Source organism: Ambystoma mexicanum, chromosome 2q (genome assembly GCF_040938575.1).
Source record: "Ambystoma mexicanum isolate Mex_15411 chromosome 2q, UKY_AmexF1_1, whole genome shotgun sequence".
Taxonomy (NCBI): Eukaryota; Metazoa; Chordata; class Amphibia; order Caudata; family Ambystomatidae; genus Ambystoma; species Ambystoma mexicanum.
In genome coordinates, this window is record NC_090924.1 from 503557790 (window position 1) to 503568690 (window position 10901).

Sequence of the window (10901 nt, forward strand, 5' to 3'; positions counted from 1 at the left end):
AATGTAAAACAGAAACTCTTAGTGGATACAAAACCCCCTCCCTCAAATTAGCCATTAACCCTCAGGAAACCATCAACTTCCTAATAGTCTACAGAACGCTGAGCACCCCTAGCAAGCCAGACATAGACCTACCGCTCCCAATTACACCCATACTTTAACCTAAAACAAAATATATCCTACTAGGGGACCTTAATCTAGGCTACAACAACCCTGCAGACACCAAAGCATCAGCATGCCAAAAGGCGTTTCAGGAAATGCAATTCTCCCAAATAGTGAACACCTCTACCCACACCAAAGGCAGAATCCTCGACTAGATTCTCACCCTTTACACCATCTGCACTGGACCGTCCATTGCCTTATTAACTTCAAAATAAACATAGACACAGACTACACCACCATCACCTGGAACCCTCCACCCATCCAGGTCAGAAATGCTCACAAGCTCACCCCCGAGAAATTAAACCCAGTTCTCAAGAACCTGTTCAACACTAAACCACTAGAAAACCTTAACTCTGACAGCATTGCCATGCATTACCACCAATGCCTAAAATTAGCAGTCAACTGTTAAGATGGATTTCTGAACTCTGACCTGGAGGGGCAGAGGTTCAGAAGGCCAGCCTAGTTTCTTGGAACAGGGTAACCTCTGGACAAGCCAGACCAATCAGGGTAGCGATGGTGGCGTTCAAGACTAGGGGCCTCATTACACGGTAGGCGGTAAACCATGGCGCTATTAGCGCCATGGTTCATGCCGGTAATTTACCGGTACCGCCTTGGAGGAAAGGGGAATTACCGCCCTATTTCAAGGTTGGGAAGGCGGTAATTCCTCCTTCCTCCATTGCCCTTCCCCATTCCCATTTTTGCCCCATAGGGCATAATGGGAATGGGGAAGGCGCTAATTACGGTACCGCAAATTGCGGTACCGTAATTAGCACCCCGGTCCCTTTGCGGGTTCGTTTTTTAACGCCTGCTAAAAGCGGGCGTTAATGTACCAACCCGCAAAGGGACCCCGTAGTAAGGCAGTAAGGGTTTACCGGTACCGGTAAAATACCGGTACCGGTAAACCCTTACAGCCTACCGTGTAATGAGGCCCTAAGTCTCAAGAGGGGTGAGGGTGACTGAAAGACCTCAATGAGCACACAAAGCAAGGACACTTCAAATTACTCCAGACAGGTGTTATATTAAAAATATAGACACATTTATTACAAGGCCTTTGTAACATCGACCATAGCAAAGAATCACAATAATACTGAAGTAAACCAACACATCACAATCAATACAATAGACATACAAGACCGAGGGGTCTAAGGAGTTAAAAGCACGAAATATCTTGACCACCTAGATGGGGAGGAAAACAGGCAGTGCAAGTAATCATTAGACCCAGTTCGACATCAGAAATACACCTAACTGAGAGGCAGTCCAAGCCCTACGAAGAGAGGAGCCTTATGCTCAATAGTACATGCATGCGCTTGTGCCAATGGACAATGGTCTCTTCAAGGGTCTCTGACAGTTCAGGAAGGTGGATGAGGTGATGAAGAACAAGTCCCCACTACTCAAGCAAGACCTCCGCTTGCGGGCAGAGGCAGGGTGAGAGTGCGGGATGGAGCCGCTATTTCACGACAGCGGTAGAAAAGAAATGGGTTCCTGCACTAGGGGCCACCAGTTGAGGTATGGACTACTCACCGGTCCCTGACGCAGGCAGACCCAGACTTCGCCAGTTTAGTTCACTTTGCTGGCAGGTTCAGATGCGACAATCAGGACGTCTCGGCACCGTGTAGTCTCTGCGGTAGCGGTAGCAGGATTCAGGGTAAAGGGGTCACAAGCGCAGCGAACTTGCACAGGTCGTTGCTGCAGCAGGGCAACACGGTAACTGCCTTTACTCCAGTCCAGGCGCACTCGTCTCACTTCAGACCTGGAAATGCCAAGTGTACGAAATTTGGTGTGAGGGTGCCAGGGATACAGAGCAAGCAGGATACCAAGTTTCAAGGGCTTCCTCGAAACGGTGGCGGTGACAGAGCAAACGCCCCATTTAAGCTGGTCAGCCCACTGGTTGGCCCAGAGACATTTCCGAAGAGGCTTACTTGCAGGGTTTGATGAAGGTGCCGAGAATAGTTGGTCCCACTATTCCAAGGGGTCGAAGCGCCTTCGCAGACCTTCTAAGACGATCAGATGCAGAGGGTCTCGCAAGACGACAGCGGCTCAGGGTGCCAAACTTTCCAGTGGGTCACCAGCGGTTCCTCGACTCGGCTTCTTGTTGCAGGATACTTGGCTCATTATCCTTTGTTCGTGTGAACTCAGGAGATCGACATGGTAGTGGTGTTTTTGGCCTCCTCTTTTCCAAAGTTCCCTTCGCGCCAAAACGGAGAGGACACAATGGGAGATCTGCTCACAAACACTCACTCCATACGTGGACCAATCACAGACCACGGTGGTTCCAGGCATTCAGGACACTCCAGACTCTCCGGCACCCAGGATGTGTATTGGGAACAGACATCCCAGCCCACATCCTGGAGGCACACACACAAGGCATGCAGAAGCCTGCGAAAGCTTTGGGTTTCGCGGGAAAGTGCATGACCAAATAAGGACTGACCCGGGTCGGCACGACCTGGGGAAGGTGAAGGGGCAAGATGGCCAAAGGACAGGACAAAAAACCGCGTGTCATGGCCATTTTGGAGCCAGGCCACCTATTTGTGCCAAATGCGGTAAGCGCAGATAACATGGCAAAAAAGGGTTCAAAACATAAGATAAACGATAGCTGCCACCAGTCCTGTCCGTGACACACATGCACAGTTCATAATAAGTCTAGTAAGAGTTTCTAGGGCCTTTGGATTGACTAGAGACCCATGGGTGCGGTAAAGTAAGTTACATTGCACTCTTGTTACATGTTGCACAAAAGCTGCAACATGAGGAAAGGACTAAGGGAAATTGAGTCTCCCAGTACTGACTGTCTTAAGGGCATGCCAGTTTTCCCATAAGAATTGAGGGAAAGCCCAGAGGAGTGCGGCGGAGGGCTGCGCTTCTCTGGCAATGGTTAGATCAGGGTGTAAAACAGCAGCAAACAGTTTGGGGGTTGGCACATGGAGGGAAAATTGCATTTAAATATGAAATCTTTCCTAACGACGAAGTAGCCCCCCCTAATAACTAAAATACCCAAACCCAAACACAGCACCCCCTGGTTCAACAACAAACTCATAGAACTCAGAAGAGAAAAAAGAGCATTAGAACACCCAACCAGGAAGCACAACTCCCCAGAACTCCTAATCAAACTATGGAAATTATCTAAATCATACAAACGTAGTGTACTCACCCACAAAGCAGATTCTCTGAAAGATCAAATAGAGGCTGCAGCCTCCAATACTAAAGAGCTATTCACCATTATTAAAGAACTAGAATCCCCTATCCTTCTCACCAACACCATAATCCCGAGCAAAGACTGGTGCACCACCATTCAAGACGCCCTATCATCCAAAGTGTCCATGCTCCAAAACAAAATAGCAGCGCAAAAATAATTACTACAGTACCAGGACTACTAGTTCAAATGCACCAGAATTCCAATTTACACAAGTGACCACAGAGCAAGTCCTCAAAACTGTAGCTTCACTTAAACCATCCAATAGTAAAGGTGACAGCACCCCAGCCAAAGTCATTAAAAACTGCACCACAATGCTAGCGCCCACCATCATCAGTTTCGTAAATGAGTCCTTCAACTCCAGCCACATACCAGCATCTATTAAAGTAGCTTGGGTCACACCCCTACTCAAAAAACCATCACTAGACCCTACCATCCCCATCAATTACAGGCTAGTAACGACAGTGCATTCCTCCTCAAAATCATCGATAAAATAGCACACCCCGAACAGAATCACTTACTAGGGGAAAGACAATCAGGCTTCCGCCCTAACCACAGTACTGAAACGGCCCTCCTGCATCTAAAAAACCAGATGCACGCGATCAGAGATTCTGGTAAATTAGCATCCCATTTCTCCTAGACCTCTCAGTGGCGTTCGACTTGGTTGACCACGACAAAGTATGCTAAACACTCTCCACCAACTTCCACTTCTCCCAGAAGGCCACGAACTGGATAAAATCTTTCCTCTCAGACCGCACCTCAAGAGTCGCCCTAGGAGAAGTAGCAGCAGACCCTATCCCTACCACTAGGGGTACCACAAGGATCCTGCCTCTCCCCCACCCTATACAATGCCTACACCAAATTACTCTTTGCAGCACTAGATGCTATGGGAGTAATTTACACAAACTTTGCTGACGACACTCAAATCCTCATCCCCATCACAGGCAACCTGGAACAAGACACAGCCACCATCAATACTATCTATTCCCATATTCAAAACTGGATGGCAAATAACAGTCTTTGCCCTAATGGAGAAAAAACAGAGATCCTCATAATTGACTCCCCGACCAGACTCAGCAAACTCCAGCCAGATTACACTTCCATCTTGATCGATGGCACACCCATCGCCATCTCCCACAAAGTAAAAACACTAGGAGTACACCTCAACTCCAACCTCACCATGAACTCTCACATCAGCGTGCTTGCCTCCTCAACAGCCTACACTGCCAAATTCATTACCCTAAGTAGGCCCCTCCTCACTATAGGCAACTGCCTAACCCTTGCTAGATCCCTCATCCTAACTAAAATAGATCACTGCAACATCCTACTACTATGAACCACAAAAAACAACCTACCCAAACTCCAACTCCTACAAAACAAAGCCCTCAGATTAGCACTGGGCATTAAAAGAAGAGAACACATCACACAACACAGAAGAGATGCACACTGGCTCCCAGTACACGCAAGAATCCTCCACAAAACACTTACCACTACCCACAAATGCCTATTTGATGCCGCCCCCATTTACCTTAATAGCTGCATCACACGCAAAACCTCAACCCAGTTCACTCAGATCCAGTGCCAACACCCAGCTTCTCATCTCACACTTCAAATCCTCAAGAGCAGGCAACACCAGCTTCCCCATTGCAGCCCCTCGCATTTGGAATTCACTCCCCCCTACCTGTCCAACAAAGTCTCCTTACCCAAGTTCAAAAAGCTACTCAGAACTTGGCTATTGAACAAATTCCAATAACTCAGCTGGCTGGGTCACCCTCTCAGCAACCTAGACTACTCACTGCAAAGAACAATGATATCCAAGCTGTACATACCACTGTGTCTACTAAATGCATGTAATTTTGAAAGTAGACTGTCTACTAAATGTATGTAAAACTGGAAACATTTTGTATGTAACCGTGACGTTAACAAAGATATATGCAATTTACGCTGTGATACCCAAGGGTTTGGGCGTGTAACCAAATGTAATAAATAAAAATAAATAAAACACGGTCTTCTCAAGAGCTTTGTGTGAAGGTGAAGATTGAATCAACCACTTCTTCTTGAGTTCCTGCTCCTCCGACAAAGGTTCATGTGCACATTGGTGAAAATGTAGGTTTTCTGTCCAAGAGTGAACATTGGAACAGTGATGCATTAGTGAGCGCCATTTTTCAAGTCAAATTTCCACAGACCCACCACAAGTTTTGGAGCTCCACCAAAGATGGTTGCTGAAAGACTGGGACCACTGCAAAATATTTTCAGAACCTTTTTCTTTTCCAGCAGCTGCAAATTTTTTATTGATTGATTTGGCAACGTGCCATACATCAAATTGATGGCGAATATTTGGAAACTTCTCTCTCATGGTCTTGGCTACTGAAAGATGTCTGTCAGTGGCTAGGAGGTCTATTTGCATTCCCCTCGATTTGAGATCTTTCAGGGATTTGATAAAACCATGTTTCTCCATGGCCACTGAGGATTTACATTCGGACACCTGCACGACCACCAAACTCACAATTATTTTAGTTTCCATGTCCTGAAAGTGGTATGTGCAGTACTTTGCTGAAAATCCGGGGCTGTCACACTGTCCATCGCCAGCTAGCCTGAACCCTTTGTCAGAGAATGTCCTTTCAATTGAAATTTGTTCAATTTTCCAATCTTCACTAATAGCAGGGAATAAATATGCATGTTGATATTTGTAGTACTGCATTTTAGAACGGAACTGGAGTCCTACAAATTGACAGAAACTGGACAACTTACTAAAAGTGGAGCCACTGAAAAGTAAAGCTGCTGCACACAGTAGATTTGCAGCTGGCACTTCCCCAGCATCGGTTGAGCGGACCATGAAGATTTAGCTTGGAGCAGATCACAGATGGCTTGTATTTTCAGGTTAGTGCCTTGTGATACAAGAGTCACATTCAACAGCGGCTTCCCGCATACTTCCCCCCTCACTGGATGGATACATTTCAGCATCAACATAATCTCTACCAGGCAGCTGTCAAATAAAATGTATTTGGGATCCATTATTAGACTATCGTCTTGCATGAATGTGGTTTGTGACTCGGCTGTGGTGGACATATCAGCCGAACAGGACACACTGAAGTCGAGATCTTTGGCTAGTTCCTTGTTCAATTGCGTTGAGGCTTCAGTCTCTGTTATTTCAGCTTGTGTTATTTGAACACGAATAGGAGAAACCATCAATGTCGATTGTTTTTTGGGTGGCCCTTTTTTGGCGGGTGTCAATTGTGCAAAGTGGTCACTGAGTACTTTAAAATCATATTCCTTATATTCAGTCTTTTCTTCTTCATCTTGTCTCGGTCTCACATTGTAGCAATGGTCCAACAACACTTTGCTTGCTTCGCCAGTCAGATTCAATTCATTTTCTGGCCATTGGGCATAAGAATCTCGAGTCTGCTTATTGACTGGACCATGCTGCACCTCAAATAATAGTTGCTCCATGGTGAAATCTGTTTGGCAAGCAGCATCTCTGGTTTCATTACTTGTCTGTATCTTCATTGTTTGTTTTCTTCTGGGTCTCTAGGAGATGGGTTGTAAAAACATGTTCAATGTAAATCCAACATACAGTATATAGCACTTTAGATTAAAAAAGCATGTTATGAAGACACCAGCCCAAAACTATTTTTGTAATCAAAATTGTTTGTTAATTACCCTTGCTTTCTTGATTTTCAGTGAAACCGTGTTCTTCACTGTAACGACTGCACCTGCAAGCTGGTCCGCCACCTCGGATCCACGTGCCTCCTCTTCTATTTACCGATCTTGTATACATCCCTTGAATGGAATATTAATTTTAAAAAAATCAATTGCATTTGAAATCAAATTCTTTCCTCGCACAAATGGCTTACATAGATACCCTCGTACACTTTGTATGTCATTTAGTAAAAATATACATTTTGAATTTCACCTGATTGATGGCTAGTGTACTCGATCAGAGTTCACTGTGCGAAACCCACTGATTGTAATGTTGCACCAAAAGCATTTTGCATTGTATTCGTCATTAGGATAGAACTTGTAACGTTAGAACTGAAATGGTAAAAGTTTGAAAAGATGCTTGTTTATAATAATGTCACTGTCTAATAGTATCAGATATAGGATATTCTTTCTATCATTCAAGGGTACTGTCAGTCCGCGTACCTCAGGCTCTGGATCAGCTCCAAAGGATGATGTAATTGTAGTCGAAGTACCAGCATCACGCTGTAACACAGTACTTGTTTAAGTATGGATGAAAAACGTGAAATTGAACACACACAATGGGATGCAGACAATGGTACATATCAATAAAAAGTGAAGAAAGACTTTGGAAATGTTGCCAGCGGTGTGGGGCGCACACCCTTCTGTCCGGTTGGGACTTCTTATTTATTTTGATGTCTCAATGATCCGATTCAACAAAAATGTGATTATTAAATTCTGTAATTTATTCTAAGCGTTCCAGAGAACAATATGTGGTTGCCTTTTTGGTAAGCAAACAACATAAACTGGCCAATGCATTTCGGACTTAATAGTCCTTCATCAGGGCCTTATCTAATCAAAATAATAGCCAAAATCCAAACGTCAATGTTCATTAATGGAATGGTACACAATTTAACAGCATCATCATATTTAAAACGTGATCAGTTAGAAAACATGAAAATGTAATCCACGAAAATTGCATCAAAATCACAGGGTACCCACACACATGAAAACATCATTAACAAAAAAGAGAAAAGAAGGAGAAAAAAGAAAGAAATATGAACGTTCTGCATTATAAACCAACTTTTTCGTATGTAGGCTCACATTAAAACCCTCGACATTGCAACGTGTTGCTTGTACGTTGAATGTACTTTCATGCATCAAAAGGAAACATGCTTAAGGACATGGTCCGCGAAGGATGCAATTCTATCCCAATTGACACTGATGACAATTGCTATATATCGAGAACAGAACAAATTAAACAGGTAACAGGATCACGAGTTGACTTGCAGTGCTCACAGATGTTCTCATGATAAAATATGAAGGGGTTTATAAAGAATTTAAAAAAGTGGGTATGTATGTGAATGAGTGACGTGTATATGCCGTGGTCTTATGTGGATAGCATGAGTGCGGCCTGCTTCAGGGGAACTTGCCTGGAGACACTGGGTCTGAGGAGGGCATGTGAACAATGGCCCCTGCGAGTTAGATACCTTTGAAGTGTACATGGTATGTGGCACCTTGACCATTCCCACCCTGCCAGCCTCCTTGGGAGGGCACGACCACAGGTGCTAACAGTTATTGATTCTGGAGGGGGGATGGAGGGGCATGAAGCATGCAGAAAAGGGCCAGAACACTGCTGAATGGAGACACACTTATGTGGATTGCAGGGGCGCAGCCTTCTTCAGGGGAGCCTGCCTGGAGACACTGGGTCTGAGGAGGGCATGTGAACAATGGCCCCTGCGCGTTAGATACCTTTGAAGTGTACATGGTATGTGGCACCTTGGCTGTCTTGGCTGTTCCCACCCTGCCAGCCCCCTTGGGAGGGCACGGTCACAGGTGCTAACAGTCATTGATTCTGGAGGTGGGGTGGAGGGGCATGAGGCATGCAGAAAAGGGCCGGAAAACTGCTGAATGGAGACACACTTGATTCACTGAAAAATTGAAACAACCATTCATAAAATGTCAGTTCTATTTTATTTTGTTGCTGATGTTGATCGCACAAATGTACTACACATTATATACTTCGGGTTGCAGCACAGTGTGTGAAAATCCCCTGTACTGACTGCTGTCACTGGGGAATGTGTCTCCAATGGCACCGACGACACAGGCGGGCATTACTCGTCGAACGCGGTGTCCAAGCCTCCCATGAAGCCACCATGTAAACGAACGATAGGCCACCAGCCTGTACCATCTGTGGAAGAGAAAGATACAAACTGTTTTTAAATGAACAAGATAAGTGGATTAAACCTTAGTTGAAAATGCAATCTTGTATCCTATGGCATTGTTGCCAGTACAAATATTACTTCATGGATCAATCCACTTGGGCTTTAAAGTGTAGACACATTACAATATTGAATGACTATGCATTCCATTACATTTGGGACACAAAGAAATATTGTTTCATGGTTGTACAAGAAATAAACATTAGATGACCACTATGATTTCCCCAAATCGCGAGTGATGTATAGAATTGCAAGACTACATTCATTTGGCAGTGATAGATCAAAGTTACGACAATATAGGAGACAAACATTAAATGCAGCCGTGTCTCGTCTTCCGATATGTAGGACAAGTTTTCTCTGCAGCAGCAGTTCTCTTCGGTTGGCATTACCGCACACCGATAGCAGGTACACCAGATGGAGACGTCGTCCATGCGACTAGGATTAGGCTCTTCATCTGGTGATTCGTCCTCCCAACTGTTGTCCGTAAACCCCATCGTTTCTGCATCTTTCTCTTTCGAGTAATTCCGCCTCGGAGTACTCTGGCTAGTACTGGTAGGGGTGTATTTTTGCCATTATGCGACAAAATTAAAATAGATAGTAATGATAGTACGAGTATCAGTTCAGAAGGGCTATGAACAACGAAGATAGCTGAACAGAGCAGAAACGAGGCACAGGATACACAAAAAAATACAGTGAAATGATTTGAAAGCAAATCTGATGTTGTCTGATGAGAAGCGGTCTGTTTATACTTAATGAGGAAAGAGGCGTCCTGCCATTTCCATAGAGACACGTCATTAGCTGAAGCACAGAGAATGTTGACACAAGACATGCATTGCAGTTGTGAAATGGGCGGTACGCATCTAGTGATGTCAGCCTCAGGGGCGGGGGATATGATTTAGTGCCGCCAGGGCAGTTCAACGTAGGGCGATGCAGCAATGGATAAGATTAGCACAAGATGGCTGCGCCCTGCTGCCTGATTTCGCATGTGCAAAAGTGAGTAAAACTATGGTAAGGTGCATAGGAAATGCTTGTACGATCGATCAAATTATGCTTAAAAACACATGCCTGAACCATTTGGACAATAACATTTTGGAGCTGACCATTCCTTTAATGGGCTTAGATTACTTGCGTGAGGAGCCACCTGTCTTTGTCATGAAGCAAACGTGATTCTCAACAATAGCAGAGCCTCTCTGCTTCACACGCCGATCAGCTGACGTGTTTGTACGGGTTCCTCCTAATGCAACCCGGATGCTTCAGAGGCCGTGCCTTCCATGCACCGTTGCGCTCCTTAGGCACTCTATGCTTCTTCTCGGAGGGTGCCCGTCTCACACGAAGAAAACAGTTGCTGAATGTTTCCATTAAGCGCCAGTATGTTTGCTAGTTGTAATAAGCAATATATGCGCACAGAAACTTTTAAAACTAAAAGACGAGTCAGGTGCTCAAAATTAGGCGGCCATCTGCTTCAGTGCTTGGCCACGCCCCCCGAGCCTGAGGTTTCTAAGCGCAGACCGTGGGACCGAACCTGTGTTGCGAGCCCGTTGCCCCTGAGCTATCCTCCGTGGGCATCTTCGAGAGAGTGCAGTTCATGCACTTTCAAAAGACTTGGACACATTATTTTGAGCAGTACGAAAGGTGAAGAAAGCACTAAACTGCTT